General features: G+C 41.3%; 1 protein-coding gene across 3 annotated transcripts in view; it reads left to right on the forward strand.

The window, feature by feature from the left end:
* Positions 1–3,810: 3,810 nt before the first annotated feature.
* RABGEF1 (RAB guanine nucleotide exchange factor 1) overlaps positions 3,811–16,688 on the forward strand; it is a 50,356-nt gene continuing 37,478 nt past the window's right edge. The window contains exon 1 of one of the 3 annotated variants that reach the window (XM_055562462.1): positions 3,811–3,943. The gene's annotated coding sequence lies outside the window, so the exon portion shown is untranslated. Of the gene's footprint in view, positions 3,944–11,573; positions 11,696–16,688 lie in introns of those variants that run through there. The other 2 variants (XM_055562464.1, XM_055562463.1) reach the window with 2 other exon arrangements.

Below are 16,688 nucleotides of genomic sequence, written 5' to 3' on the forward strand. Positions count from 1 at the left end.
GGGAAAGTAGGGAAAGAATTCCATTTAAAATAACATCAAAAAGAATAAAATACTTAGGAATTAATTTAAGGAGGCGAAAGACTGAAAATGGCAAAACCATTGATGAAAGAATGAAGGCATAAATAAATCGAAAGACATATCATGTAAATTGGTTTGTTGTTGAATCTTAGGAGTACTCTATATATTCTGGATAACAATCCCTTATCACAGGTAGGGATTTGCAAAACCTTTTTCCTATTCTGTGAGTTGACTTTATAGTCTATTATATTGACTGTTACCTTGGATGCACAAAAGTTTTAAATTTTGTGCTAATATGTCTATTTTTTCTTTTATTACCTGTGCCTTTGGTGTATATCTAAGAAATTATCGCCAAATCCAGTGTAATGAAGCTTTTATCCCCTGTGTTTCCTTCTAAATTTTCTTACATTTAGGTCTTTGATCCATTTTGAGTTAATTTTTTATATACATGTTATGTAGGAGTCCAACTTCATTCACATTATGTCTATTTTACAATAAAAATTACATTAAAAATTAATATACTTTGATGATAAGAAACACCCAGTAAACTAGGAATAGCAAGAAACTTCTCAGCATGATAAAGGCCATGTATGAAAAACCCACATCAGACCATGGTGAAAGACTGAGTTTTTCCACTGAGGCTGGAAACAAGGCAAGGATGCGTACTTTAACCACTTCTATTAATATGTTTTCATTTCTCTTGGGTAGATTCATCTTATCTAACTTTTCTGCAGAATTTGACTGATCAGTCCCTTGGCTTTCTCTCTCCTCTTAGCCTCCACGTTACTCCTCTTTTCTAGTTTTCTTCTTGTTGCTTTTTTTTTTCTTCTTCTTCTTTGCTGGCTCTTTTCCTTTTGACCCACTCCAGGATTTACTCTTACCCTCTTTTCAGTTTTCCCAATGGGACTGATTTTTATAAGTTAGTATACAAAAACAGGGCTTCCCTAGTAGCTCAGATAGTAAAGCATCTGCCTGCAATGCAAGAGACCCAGTTTCAATCCCTGGGTCGGGAAGATCCCCTGGAGAAGGAAATGGCAACCCACTCCAGTATCCTTGCCTGTAAAATCCCATGGACAGAAGAGCCTGGTGGGCTGTACAGTCCATGGGGTCACAAAGAGTGGGACACAACTGAGCGACTAACACACACACACACACACACACACACACACACACACAGGCAAAAACAAAGCATACATTGAAATAAAGAATAAAGCAATGAATATCCATGTACCTGTCATCCAACTCAAGAGCTAAAACATTGCTTCCTCAGTTAACTATACCTTTGTTGCCTTTTCCAATAGTCACTACCACCACCATCCCTTCTCCCAGGGCGGAATGTGGTAGTTTTGTGCTGCTGCTGCTAAGTCACTTCATTCGTGTCTGGCTCTGTGCGACCCCATAGACTGCAGCCCACCAGGCTCCCCCGTCCCTGGGATTCTCCAGGCAAGAACACTGGAGTGGGTTGCCATTTCCTTCTCCAATGCATGAAAGTGAAAAGTGAAAGTGAAGTCGTGTCCGACTCTTAGCGACCCCATGGACTGCAGCCCACCAGGCTCCTCCATCCATGGGATCTTCCAGGCGAGAGTACTGGAGTGGGTTGCCATTGCCTGTTCTGAGTTTTGTGCTAGTTTGTTCCATTAATGGCCTCAACGAGTTAGACCTTCTAGTGTCCTTTTTGCTAGTCCCCTCCCACACTGACTTTGGGGTTAGCCCCTTACTTGTTTTGCCCATTACCATTTGATCTCTTCTCCTTCCTCCTTTCAATTCACTCTGCTACAGCTACTCAAGTTGGTGTCAGGAGGGCCTTTGCACTTGCTGTTCCCTGTGCCTAAAACATGCTTGCCCAAATACTTGCATAGTACTGAGTTAGCCAAAAAGTTTGTTCAGGTTTTTCTGTATGATGTTACAACCTAAATGAACTTTTTGGCCAACCCAATGGTATAGCTAGCTCCCTCACCCTTTGCTCTAGTCACTTGCTCAGCCAGGGCTTTCTTGTTCACCCTAAAATTTTCCTCCATAGCAATGACCACTATCCTATGTACTATTGTAAATGATTTATTAATAGCCCCTGCACCTCTCCCCTAGAATGTAAGCTTCTCAGCATAGGTACTTTTTTAAATTTTAAATAGTCTGCTATCCTCAGCAGAGCACACTTTAGGTGTGGTAGGGGAGGGAAAATAATTTTCTCTCTGCTTTTCTGAGTTGTTGGTTGAAATCCTTATAAAATAAAAGTGACAAGAGAAAAACAGAAATTTATTAACATGTATCCTTCACATGTACACAGGAGTTAACCAGGGAAAGGGCTTAGAATGCCAACCTAAATATTGTCCAGTAAAGACAAAAGAGGAAAGATGTTGGGGGGGGGGTGGGGCGCGAGGGGAGGGTGGAGACCACTTATGGAGGTGACTAGGGGAAGAAACGGAGAAGGCGATGGCACCCCACTCCAGTACTTTTGCCTGGAAAATCCCATGGACGGAGGAGCCTGGTAGGCTGCAGTCCATGGGGTCGCTCGAGTCGGGCACGACTGAGCGACTTCACTTTCACTTTTCACTTTCATGCATTGGAGAAGGAAATGGCAACCCACTCCAGTGTTCTTGCCTGGAGAATCCCAGGGATGGGGGAGCCTGGTGGGCTGCAGTCTATGGGGTCGCACAGAGTCGGACACGACTGAAGCGACTTAGCAGCAGCAGCAGCAGGGGAAGAAAAACAGGCTTAAAAGTCTGTTAAACAGTTTAAGCCAGTCTCCATTGATGAGTCTCCAGTAATGTATTAGAGTTGTCCTCTGCTAGGTACAGAGAGGGAGACACTTTTATAAATGGCCATTTCCTTCATAAATGTACGTTTCCCTTAAGAAAGGTTAACTTCTAGTTTGTTTTCAGGGCTTCTGTGTCTCTTTCTCAGAATAATCCTTATGCCAAAGAAGCATATTTTGGGGTGGCATATTCTACTACCCTCCAGCATTTAGGAGTAATCTGAGGAAGAACCAATCTCCGTTTTATAAATAATGAGCAAAGACTGAGAAATTAGGCAACCTGTCCGAGATCACTGAGGCAGTATTTAGCAAACCTGGGATTCTAATCCAGATCTCCCTCCCAGACACCGTATTGCATTTTCTCTTTTTTCTTTCCCTCTTTTCTTTTTTTTCCCAATCGTGGCTGCACTTTGTGCCATAGATGGCATCCAGAATACAAGGCAGCTGCTGTCTCCAACATTCCTGAAATGGGAATCACGGAGAACTGGATTCCATTTATGACTCGACCACTGATAGCGAGACACTGGCTAACTTTTTAACTCCTGGAACTCAGTTACGCTCGGCTGTAAAACTGTTTTCTATATCAACCACTCTCGTTAAGGTCTTTTTACTCAAGAACTTGAAAAATCCTAAGATCCGGGTGAAGCTGTGGGATTCATGAGTTTCTCAGGCAGCCTCACTTCCTGCGGTCTGGAACCATCTACCGGCCCAAACACTGCTCTCCGAGAGCCTTGGCAGCCGCCACCTCCCATTCCAAGCTAAGAATGGGAGGAGCCATGTCAGACGGGCAGCGTCGTCCTCCGCCTACTCCTAGAAAAAGACAAGGAAACACCGGCTTCTCCGCCGGCTCCCGAACGCTCCAGATCAGCGCCCCGGGATCAGGGTCGAAGCCATCTCCATCCCCGCGCCTTTAGGCTTTGCGGCTGCAGGCTTTCACGCCCTCTCCACCCAGGGCGGATTCCTACGGAAACCCGCATCCTTTCGGTTAGCGCCCACGCCCCGGAAGTGACGTGCAGGCGTGCGTGCGTGCGTGCGTGCGTGCGTTCGCGGCGCCGGGGGCGGGGCTGCGAGAGGGAGGGCCGGCGTGAGGGCGGGTTGTGGACAAGTACCGGCCACCTCCTCTAGCGACGTGCGGAGAGCGGCTGACCTGACGTCGGTGGAGCCGGAGGCGAGGTACGGGGCAGACGGGTTGGGGGCGAGGGCGGCGCGGTTCTTGGCTCGGGGCGGCGTGGCGGCGGCGCCGTCCCTGCGTTGGGGTGCTGGGTCATTGGTCTGGGCTGTCCACCCGGCTGGGGCCATCTAGCTCCGGTGTCTTCTGCCGCCCTCCGTCTCAGCCGCGGGGTCGGCGGCGGGGCCCTGGCCGGTCCCAGGTAGTCGTCGGCCCCCTTCATCCTCTGCCGTGCTCGGACTGTCCGTTTCGGGCGCTCGTCGCCAAGTTCTTTGCGGCCCGGCCCAACTCCGACGGGCAGACGCGCGTCTGGTTTCTTGGCCGCGTTCTGCCACCGTCCACTCCTCGCGGGATGGCTGCCCTCCGGCCGGCTCCCTCCTCACTGTCCAGTCGCCGGAGTGCCGAGGGACACCTGTGGTGGTGGCCGGGTGGGTCGTGCCCTGGGCGCCTGGGGGATCCCGTCGCAGCCCGGCCTGTCAGGGGCGCCAGGTACTTCAGGGAGCCTCGTCGGTATTGGAAAGGTCCCGGAGGGAAAGGTCCCGGAGCTGGGAGAATGCTACTAGCACGGGGACTGAAGACTGGTCCTAACTTTGGCCCGGTGGTTGAGGGCGAAGTTGTGGGCCTGGGTCTTTAGGAGAAGTCCCTGCTTCTGAACTGTCTGGGAGGAGATGCCCATCACGGAAGTTTAGTTGGCAGGGGGGAAGAGAGTAGGTCAGAGCCTGCTGGTGATGTCTCAGCGCCAGTGACCAAGCCCTGTGGTTGAGAAATGTGTCAGTGGGCGCTGGGCCTCGCCTTGCCGTGAGATTGATTAGGTGTCAGGAACATTTGTCAGGATGAGTTTACAGCATCACCTGGGAAGTAATTTTTTGGATCTGGAGAGTTTTGTGTTTTGTGTGTAAAAATAGTTGTACTTTTTTTTTTTTTTCTGTGAATCTAAAACGGCAAAGCAAACCCCAAAAAGTCTATTAAAGTTACTAATTAAAATAGTTGTACCAAGAAAGCTTTCCAGAGATCCCCGAAGATTTTGATTTAATCCATTTAATGATAAATAACGATAATTTTAAGAGTTACTGGTTCTTAGGTGGAAGATTAAGAAGTATTCAGGATTTGAACATTTATGGACCTCCCAAGCAATCATTTTCTTCTCTCTAGAAGTTAGCTACTTCAGGAGAGGGGGACAGCAGAGATCCAGTGTGGTGAGCAGAGTGAGCTAAGAGTAGGGGCGGGGTGGGGTGGGGACCATACCCCAGGTGCCCCGAGGGACTGCAGGGTGTGGAGGGAGGTACCTGGGAATATTTTTGGAAATGTCCTGAAGAATGAGTACTATTCAGACTGACAAGGTGGGGTGAGAATTTTAGGGGTCGTGGGAATGTGGGGGTGGGGCAGCTAAAGGAGGAGAGGAGAGTAACTCCCCAGGAGGTGGTTTTTTAAAAGGGAAAAAAATGCAGAGAGAGGGGCAGAGATGCAGGAATTTCTTGGGCCTTTTCTCTGACGGTGACAGAACCAGGGAAGGATTTTGAGGTGGGTTATTTTATTTGCCTGGTTAACATGGAATTTTTATGTCAGTCTTAACAGGCTGATCAGGATCGTGCTTGATTCTGGGCTAGCTTGTGTTTTGAGTGTTTGAATGGAATTGTCTGTTCATTTACTAATTGTTTGAGTGTGTCTGACCTTGCTTATTTGTACACTTCTATAAACAGGAATTCTGCTTTTATCTCTTGCATCTCAATCCAAGTCAGGCATTCACCGAGTGTTCCTGGAGGACTTGAGACATCATGGATTTCTGATGTTGATTTTCAGTGAAAAAAAATTAATCAGTATTTATTTAGATAGCTACAAATAGAAGGACTTTTGTCAGTCTTTGGCTAGAAACAGAATTTCTGTCTTGACAATGCAAGTTTCACTTTTGGCACATGTGTTTATATTGGTTGCAAAGTAGACATCTCCAGCAGAGATGACCCATGCCTAAAATATTGGAGATGTCTGTGTAACATACTTGTCTGTTCTGTGACTTAGAGTAGAAATGCTATTAAGTGGCTTCTTAACCCAGCACTGACCCTAAAAAAAAGTTTCACAACAGAGGCCAGGCATTTGAAAGTCATGTTAAATGTTCATTTTTGTCCTAAAGAATTGTGGAAACATGTATATTGTTTGTTTGACTGAAATGCCTTGAAATAATCTAAACTGTTGTTGAGTAAACACTTAGGAAAAACAATAATAGTTGACTCATCTTTTTCCCACATACTATTATGTAGCTCTTATTTTATCTGTTTGTTATTTGGATAAAGCTCCTAACATGCCTTAAGAAAATGCTGTACTTTATGGTGCTGCTTTCAAGTTACCCCATGAGATTCCTGTTGTTGCTGAAGTTACTATCGGTGGGATAGGAAGTGTAATTTTTATTATGTAGTAAAACATTTTTTTTATATCTCTGGTAGCATAGCTTACTTGTTTATGGTCACTAGGTGGGTGAAGGACTATAATTATAATCAATTAATTAGATAAATTTATAGTTAGAAGTTATGATCAGAATGTTAAGTATGAGTGCATGATAGAGTAAAATTTTACCCACTAACAGAGTCTTAAGCTTTTTGTTTTCTTCAAATGACAGCAATGAGATTTCTGAAATCCCTGAAGCATGAATGCAGCAAGAGCATTTATGGCTCTAAATTCCATGCTGTTTCACAGTACAGAATGGTTGGCAGCATCCCCTGTGCTAGGCAGAGGGCAACCCAAAGGAGCTGGATAGAAATTTTATAAATCATTTTTGAAGCTAGTTGGTTCAGTTTCCATTCGGAGTAAATATGCAAATATACCTGCATTTGTGGTGATTTCATCTGTATTTTAAAAATGACTTTTGGGGGATTTTTACAGGGGATATATTTGCAAATTTCTGTGTGTACCCCAGTTAAAAATACATAATGAAAGTGTCCTATTTTGATAGTTCCTCTGTTGTTAGACTTTCCTAATTTTAAATATAACGTTGGTTACAACACTTGGTTTTGTTCTTTGGGAGCTCAAGAAAGATAATGCCTCTAGAAATTGAGCTCATAAATGTTTATTAGTGCAAGAAAATATCTTCTTGTGCTCTACTGTTGTTTTTTTTTTAAGTGGGGCATATCATTTGCTTATATCACACCTTGTTCCCAAAAGGATTCATAATGACTTGCAAAGATATGTACAACTAACTGTTGGAAACAGAAAAAGGTGATGAATTCAGGACTGTGGGAGGAAAATGAAGGTGGAAACAGAATTGAAATCTGTACACAAAGTACTTGGACTGAAGACTTAAGTATTTGTTAGAGGGCCCCATATTTGACTGCTTTTTAGTAGCCAGTTCAGAAAGAAATGTAATCAGTTACATGGTTCACTGACCATAAGACAAGACCCAACTTCTGCTTTGGATTCCCAAAGATTCCTTGTTCTGAGAAACCCCTTAACTACATCCTTAAGTAGCATGCATTTCAGAGGGCTGTATTGTGTTTTACTTTGTTTTTTAGTAAAATTCCTCATTGCTTCATTGTGTAGGTTAATGACATAAGATCAAAACATAATTCAATAAAAACAGTTCTGGTCCTGGCAAAAAAAATGTGGACTAAGCACTCAGCTCCTGAGACTGATTTAATTTAAGGATCTGTTTTACATTATCTAGGTGTATAGATGGGGATGACACGGTTTTCAGGTTACCTTTCATAAGTATTTTGTTTCTCCATGGAGCTTTTTTATTAATTTATCAGCAGTGAGGTTTGGGTTTGTGCTTCCTGACAAATTCTTTGAGTACATATATTTTTTGTGTTGTTGGTTAATCACAGAGCCATATTTTTATCAGGCATGCTTTATCATGGAGGGTATGAAAATGGAGGAGACTGCCAAGGATAAATATTTAAATAAAAGTTACCTTGCCTCCACACATAGATAAGCTGAGGAAATACCAATGAGTACCAAGACTCATTGCTGGAAGTAGGTTTCGGGTGTTAACTTCAACACAGAGAGCATTGGCTTGTAAAGTCCAGGCATGTAATTTATATTTAAGAAGGGAATCAATTCACTCAGCTCATCCTAGGTGTAGTGTCCAGTAAATTAATATATCTGCCTTTTCCTCAAGCTAAAAAATGACCTTTTAAGTAATTAGTTCAAACTTATCAAGTGCTAGCATGAGCCAGGCATGTGCTGATAATAAGCTCTTTCCATGCATTGTCACAGTGTTGTCCTTCTCCTTTATTTCCTTTCTTAAAAGAAAAATATAAAGAAATGTGATTCAGAGCAGTAACTTGTTCCAGGTCATACAAGAAGTGATGGAGATTTGAGCTTAGGTAAAATTTAACTTCGGTAATCTGACAGACTCAGTGGTCCACACCGTGGACTTATTTCACACCTGTGACTTTCTACTATAGTACTTGAGGTGGGCTAGTCTGGGCCCACACATGGGGCTACACGATACACTTCAGTAGAGGTCAACACACTGGCAAGTATTATAACCCATCCCTGCAAAAGGGCCTTGAACCATTTTGAACCTTCATCCAGAAAATGAGCTGAGAGCTGCAAGTTCAGGGCATTTGGCCATAGTCTGTACAGCTGGGAAAAAATACACCTTCTAGGGATCTGTCAGGATTAGAGAAATGGGGATATTATTTTATGCATTTGTGTACATCTGAAATGCATATACTTTTTTGTTGTTGTTATAAATTTGTGTCTTGAGAGCAGGAAAACCACGATTATATAGTTGTAAAGATAGTGTGCCATTCTGAAAAGAGAGGTCTATATTTATAGAGTAAAACTTGAGCTGGTGATCCCACTGCTACAATTTAGGACACATTTAGGTTATACTTTTATAGTGATATTGTGAGGTGTTATTATTGTTATGTTATGATATTGTTATGTGTTATTAATCTCATTTTGTGTTTTATTAGGAATTGTATTGCATTTTAGAGTTGTACAGATAAGTAAACCATTATTTATTGTGAGTTTTCATATGAGACTATTCCAGTTTAATTTCACATCATTTTATTTTGAAGTATTGTAATATAGTTCCTCCAGGATATTGTAAATTGTGACCTAGCCTACGGAACTAAAGAGTAGAGAACATCCTTATTCATCCTTGATAGTAAACAATGGGTGGAACTGTCCTTGTCTAAATATAGTTATGTAACATGGTGTTTCCTTAATTGCATTTCCATAGTACTTTTGTCATTGTAGTTAAATAGGTTCCTGAAAAATTAGTTGAGTTAGTGACCTAAGTTTTGAATAGGATATTATAAGAAGAATACAAAATAAAATTGTGAAAACAACAAAAAAAGTAGGCTGATGAAACAGTGTCCAAAATCCATTATAATTAATGTCTTAAGAAGTAATATGCTTGGCTTTTACTTAGTGAATTGGATTACATTTTTGTTTATAGAAATTAATTAGCCTTTGTGGTTGGGACAGTAGTGTGATAAGTGTGTAGATTTCATTTGTCTGGAGTTTCAAATGTTGTATAGTTGTGAATGGACACATCTTAAATATCATTTATAAGCAATAATCAGATGGCAAAGTATTTTCATACCATATGCTAGCTGCTGATACCTTTACAGAACATCATGTGATGTTTACAAAACACCTGCTCCAGGACATAGAATGTCTGATGAGAGACAATATTGCAATTCAGTATTTAAGTCCTTTGAATGTCAGCTGTATAAGGGAGACAGCACTTTCTCCCAAAGCCTACTTTCATTTTATTTTTTAAAAATTTTATTTATGGCTGTGCTGGGTCTTCATTGCTACAAGTGGGCATTCTGTAGTTGTGGAGAGTCGGGAGCTGCTCTGGTTGTGGGCTTGGGCTTCCATTGCTGTGGCTGCTTCTGTTGCAGAGCACAGGCTCGAGGCGCTTGGGCTTCAGTAGTTGTGGTGCATAGGCTTAACTGCCCTGCGCATGTGGGATCTTCCCGGACCAGGACTCAAACCCGTGTCCCTTGTGTGGCAGGCGGGATTCTTAACTGCTGGACCACCAGAGAAGCCCCTTTATTTTTATCTTTTATTGACATATAGTTGATTTACAGTGTTGTGTTAGTTTCAAGTGTACAGCAAAGTGAATCAGTTTTCAATTTCTTTTCCCATATAGGCCATTACAGAGTACTGAATAGAGTTCCCTGGGCTATACAGTAGGTCCTTATTAGTTATCTGTTTTATAATATGTGTGTATGTAGGTCCCAATCTCCCAGTTTATCCCTCTCCTCTTCTCCCCCCTGGTAACAGTAGGTTTGTTTTCTACATCTGTGAGTATTTCTGTTTTGTAAATAAGTTCATTTCAGGAGCCTACTTTTATTCTTATGTGTGCTTGAGGACAGATTGCAGGCAGATTTTGTTGTTGATGTTACCCGTGAGAGGTTGTAGGCTATTTCCCTAAAGAAGAATTTTTACCTTTTCAGTACATTGCCTTTTCAGTGTGTGTGTGTGTGTGTGTGTGTGTGTGTGTATGTGTGTGTGTGTGTTGTCTTCAACTATCTACCCGTTATTTCATGATTTTAAAGCGATTTTAATATTTTGTGTAAGCATTTCAGAACTCACCATAAGGTACATCAGATCAGATCAGTCGCTCAGTCGTGTCCGACTCTTTGCAACCCCATGAATCGCAGCACGCCAGGCCTCCCTGTCCATCACCAACTCCCGGAGTTCACCCAGACTCACGTCCATCGAGTCAGTGACGCCATCCAGCCATCTCATCCTCTGTCGTCCCCTTCTCCTCCTGCCCCCAATCCCTCCCAGCATCAGAGTCTTTTCCAATGAGTCAGCTCTTCGGATGAGGTGGCCAAAGTACTGGAGTTTCAGCTTTAGCATCATTCCTTCCAAGGAAATCCCAGGCTGATCTCCTTCAGAATGGACTGGTTGGATCTCCTTGCAGTCCAAGGGACTCTCAAGAGTCTTCTCCAACACCACAGTTCAGAAGCATCAATTCTTCGGCGCTCAGCCTTCTTTACAGTCCAACTCTCACATCCATACATGACCACAGGAAAAACCATAGCCTTGACTAGACAAACCTTTGTTGGCAAAGTAATGTCTCTGCTTTTGAATATGCGATCTAGGTTGGTCATAACATAAGTGGGTTTTATTGTACTGCAAAGAAGACTGGTATTTAAGCTCCATGTAACTTTGTAGTTCTGTCCTTCTTTGAGTTGTCATAGATTTCCTAAACAAAATTGGTTTCAGCCAGTGTGTTCTTAGCTCCCAGTGATGACTAATTTCTAACCGCTTGGCTCACATTAGAATTTTATTTAAAAAAATAAAAAGAGTTTTCTTGGTGGCTTGACACTGTTATCCTGAAATCATTAGTAGTGCTTTTTGCCTTAAAGTCTACTTTGGTAGCAGTATAGCTTTCTTTGCTTTCTCTTGATCAATGTTGCCTGCTGTATCTTTTTTCTATCCTTATATGTTCCAACCTTCTTTATCCTAGAAAAGCATCATGAAGTTCGATTTAGTTTTTTATTTCTTTAGTCTGACAATTTTAGTCTTTAAATTAGAATTGTTAGTCTATTAGTGTAATTGTTACTATATTTGGAAATGTGCATTCTTTCCTCTTAGTATTACTTCTACCCTGTTTACTCTCTCCTCTCCTTTTGGAACTCTAGTTACAAGGAACCAGTTAAAGTTACCAGGAACACCTGGTAGACTTTTTCACAGTGTTCCCCAATCTGCTCCTTTTTCCTTTTTTTTTGGCCACACCGTGTGGCGTGGAAGATCTTTGTTCCCCCACCAGGGATCAAGCCCGTGTCCGCTGCAGTGTAAGTGTGGAGTCTTAACCACTGGACCACCAGGGAAGTCCTTGATCTGTGCCTAAATCTACCCTTTGAATTCTTAGGTTTAGTTAATATACTTTTCAGATCTAGAATTTCAATTTGATTCTTATAGATTCCAGTTCTCAGTTGAAATTCTTCATATTTTTATATGTTCTTTCCTCTTTCTTCCCCTGTTTTTTAAAATAGGAAATTTAAGCCATTGTTATTTAAAAGTCTTTCCGTTAACTTCAATGTCTGGATTATCTGAACATCTGTTTCTGTTTTTTCCTTTTGGTTTTTAGTTATAGGAATGCTGAGCATTATGAATAAAATGAAGTTCCAGATGCTTCTGCTTCAGAGAGGAAATCCCTCATCCTTTTTGCTAGTCAGGTAGAGTAGGGGCTCATCACCTAATCCTGTTAGGGGCTGAGTTGATGGTTGAGATTGTGTTGCCGGTTTGGTACGGCAGGGATTCTCTTTAGTTTGTGTTTAATGCTGTTTGCCTTTAATGTTAGCAAGTAGCCAGCCATCCAGGGCTTCCAACTGATACTCTCATAAATTCCCAGGGATCCCTCCTCCTGGTAGCTTCTCTGCTCTAATCTTTGCTGAGAGCAGTGAGGTTGTTGAAAACTCTACTCTTGATTTTCGGGGCTTTTAGTTTTGTTTTGAAGCCTTCTTTGTGCAACTGCAGAATTTGGTAAATGTCTTCAGGAGAAGGCCAGCCTTTTGTCAGGCCCGGTTCTTCAACTCTCCTCTTTCACTGGGATCTTGACCTGTGGAGTCTTGCTTTTCATCTCTACCAAAAGCTCTCATGGTTCCTCTGCAGAAGGAAAGTCTTGATTCTCAGCTTTTTGCCCCAGAATCATCAGTACGTCATTTGGATTCTCTACAGTTCTTCCCTTTTTCCAGAATCTAGAGCCTTCTAGTCTTGGTTGCTTCCGCTGCTTTCTGATGCATTTAAACATTGGTTTTCAAAATGTTGCTGACTTTCCTAATACTCAGCAGCAGTGTTGGTCTGCCACAAGCTACTTGGTCATATTCAGAAAAGAGTTTCCCGCTAGGAATGAAGTTATAAGAAGAAATTAATCTTTTTATAATTGTGGTGCTTACTTTATAGCCAGGCTCTGTCTATGGAATTCTCCAGGCAAGAATACTGGAGCAGGTAACCATTCCTTTTTCCATTGGATCCTCCCTACCCAGAGATCAAACCTGGGTCTCCCACACTGCAGGCAGATTCTTTATTATCTGAGCCATCAGGGAAAGTTACTTTAATTTAGAGCAGTGGTTCTCAAGGAGCTCCTAGCCACATCACCTGGAAACTTGTTAAGAATGCAAATTCTCAGGCCCTCCCTACCCCCAGACCACCTGAATCCATGTTGTAACAAGTCTTCCAAGCATGATACTTATGCATGCTAAAATATGAGAACCACTGCCTTAGAAGTTAGTTGTTTGGCTGTTTAAGTTTCTCCTACCTCCTACAGTTGAACGCTAGAGGGTATATAGGGGTGTTAAAACCAACATTTAGCCGAGTAAATGAAGATCTAATTGGCTTTATCAAATGATTCATGAATCAGGCAGCATCTCTTCTGACAAAGAGATACTTTGAGAGGTTACACAATGTGGAAGGCTTCTGTAGTAAGCAGCAGGGACAGGAAAGGAAGTCATCATCAGCAAGGAAAAATGAAAGTTCATTGGAGGAAAGTAAAAGCTCAGGTGACCCTAGCTTCTCATTGGTTGAGCTACAGCATTTTCTTTTGGCTGGGCCGGTTGCTGGGAAAGAAGGAAGTCTTTCTCTTGCTGAGGTAATAAAGTAGTGCACTTCCTGTTTGGAAGTGCAAGGTACATCTCTTCTGTTGCAGTCAGTAACTGACGTCTTTCCTGCAGGGTAATTGATGTCTTCCTGTTTGAGGTAATTGATGATGAGGATGACGAGGGAAGTAGTAGCACGTGAGAGCTCCCTTTACAGGCCTTCTTGATACCTATTTTAGTTAGGTTTTCTTTTTTAAAAAAAATTTTCACAAGGGACAAAAGGGAAAGAAAACTCTCTAAGCAGTTACTTTGTGAGTCTTATGAATAAATCATTTAATAAATCTAGAAGATACCTATTGAGTACTCATTCTGTTCCTGGTGCTGTGTTGTCTACACACATGGAATGGACAAGTTAGTAAGTAAATGTAATAGAACATGAGTGTTGTAATAGCTGTAGTTATAAAATGCTCTAGGGAGACTGCCCTGGTTGAGAATCTGGCTTGCAGTGCCGGGGACTTGGGTTTGATCCTTGGTCAGGGAACTAAGACCCCACATGCTGCTGCAGAACAACGGAGCTGGTGCACTGCAACTGAAGCTTCCTTGTGCCGCAGCAAAAGAGCCTGCAGCGAAGATCCCATGTGCCGCAACTAAAACCTGACACAGTCAAACAAATAAGTAAATAAATCTTAAAAAAAAAAAAATGCTATAGGAGCCAGAGAGATGGAATTATTCTGTCAGTGGGGGAAGGGGAGTCAGACATTTGAAATAGGGTGGGATTTGAAGGCCGATGAACAGAAGGGTATTCTAGACTTGTTCGTGAATAGAATGACTGTGTACCTTGTTATTGAAAACAGTCACTTTTGAGAACCAAAGGGATGCTTTTATGTCAGGACTGTTACCATTAACTGGGATGTATGATCAGCCTATTTGTAAAGAGGAAGTGATGCTGTGGATCCACAGGTCTGTGTCAACTAGTGAAAGACTAATTTCTTTCAATTATTTCTGGAATTTACAACAGTTCTAATTGGTTTACAGGACTGCTGTAACAAATTACCACAAACTAGGTGCTTAAAATGACAGAAATTAATGGGTTTTTTGGTAGTTCTGGAGGCTAGACGTCTAAAAGCAAGGGCCATGCTCTCTCTGAAGGCTGTAGGGAAGATGGTTGCTGCAGGCCTTGGAGTTTCTTGGCTTGTAGCTATGTTCTTCCAGTCTCTGCCTCTGTGGCCACGTGGCCTCTGCGTGTTTCTGTGTCTCCCAGGGCCTTCTGTAAGGATACCAGTCATGGGATTTAGGACCCACTCTAATCCAGTATGACTTCATGTTAATTACATTTGCAAAGACATTGTTTCCAAATCTAGTCACATTCACATTATTGGGGTCCAGCCTGTCTTTTGGGAGGTCACAATTCAACCCATAGCAGATGGGATTGTTTTAACAGCTTTTGAAAGTTTCTGCAGTTTAATTTATTGTTACACAACAAGGCATTTTTCTCACAAGCTTAGAATATAATACAGATATTTATTTGAGCCCTCTAACAAGTCTGAATAAATACATCTCATTCCAGGCAGTTGTTTTTTGTACTTCTCTTATCTCATAGATCCATGTATGTCTAGCCCAGTGATAGCAACTGGCGAAGGATGAAATGGCTGCAGCAAAGCTAAAATGAAGGTATAATTTTGCAAAACCAGAACCCTTTGATCACTGAAGCCACCTTTACATATTGTAGTTTGCTGTTACTTTGTGTTACTGACCAGTTGAGAAATGGCTGCTTCTGTGGAAGAAGAAGGGATAGAGCCTGGTAGAAGTAGACCTGAGCAGCCAGGTTATTTTGTGTGTAATTTTGAGCTACTCACCTCAGGAATGGCACGCTCAGATTGGAGTCATAATTTCACTTCACTGACGAGGGTGTGACATACAATAGAAGATTGTTGCCTGGAGTTAATTCCTCAAGAATGCTGCTCTGCTGGCTCTGCTCATTTCAACAACATAAACTGTACATTATACTCCATGGGGTTGACTATTGTTTGAAATTATTTGGGTGTTTGGATACTTTTGTCTTGTTATATTTAACATTGGAACTCTGCCACTAATTCTCTGTGTGACATTCACATTCATTTTGGAGGCAATGTATTTCATGCTATGAAAGTCAGTGAAACGTGTACAGTCTTTGATTAAACTTATAGTATCTTCATAACATGTAAAGTCAAGGACTAAAAGAGGACATAGAAAGAGCACCTGTTAAAAGAAAAAAGATGTCAGAGAAAATGAACAAAGAACAGGAACAGTTTAATTCTTCAGAGAAAGCATGCTAATGACCAATAAGTATCTATAAAGATGGTTAATTTAAGGACATATGTGTTAAAACAAGAAATGCTTCTCCTTTTTTGCCTCTCAGATCGGCAGTGATTAAAGACTAATAATGTAGCTTTTCTGAGTTTTTGGCAAAGTAGATCATTGTAGGTGGGAATGTAAATAGGTATGACCTTTTTGTAAGACCAGTTTGGGGATATAAATCAAAGTTTACAAGGCATACACCCTTTGACATTCCATGTCTGTTCCTAGGAAGCTATTTCCATTTTGCGAATGGTCTGCTCAAATCCTTAGATTTATAAATTTTATTAATATAATTTCTAAATATGATAAAATACTCTCTTGTCCTCTTTACTTAAAATAGTTTTCCTGGTCTCTTATTTGCCTTTGTATTTTGGTTCTAAGATGGGATCTTTTAAAAACTAGGTAGATGTTTCACTTTAGTTATTCAAATCTGTTTCCTTTCTGATTTCTCCTGCAGCTTGTAAGCTTAGATAGCCCTCACGTCTTTAGAAGTTTCATAAATACTTAATTTTAGTTCTTTCTATTTTTTCACTTGTCTTTAAAGAACTTTAACTCTTTATGGTACCTGTAGTTAACTTTGGGGGGTACTAGATTGCTGACCAGTAATTCCAGCATTGTTTATTGAACATTCTTCCCTTCTCCTTCCTCTAATTATTATATTAGAGGCACAGAATATATTAAATATTATATTAGTAATAAATTATTTTATGTATTAGCAATTCATTTGGGGGTCAACTCTAGTGACTTGCTAGTTCTGTTGCTAAGTTCACAGTGTTTCAACTAGTTTGCAGAAAATTAAAATTTAGTAAATTAAATTAATTTAGAATATTTTTAAAAATTCTTGCCTATGTATTATTGCTGATAAAACATGGAATTTTTTTTGACTGTGTTATTTGGTATGTAGAGTCTTAGT

This window comes from Bubalus kerabau, chromosome 23, assembly GCF_029407905.1.
Source record: "Bubalus kerabau isolate K-KA32 ecotype Philippines breed swamp buffalo chromosome 23, PCC_UOA_SB_1v2, whole genome shotgun sequence".
NCBI lineage: Eukaryota > Metazoa > Chordata > Mammalia > Artiodactyla > Bovidae > Bubalus > Bubalus kerabau.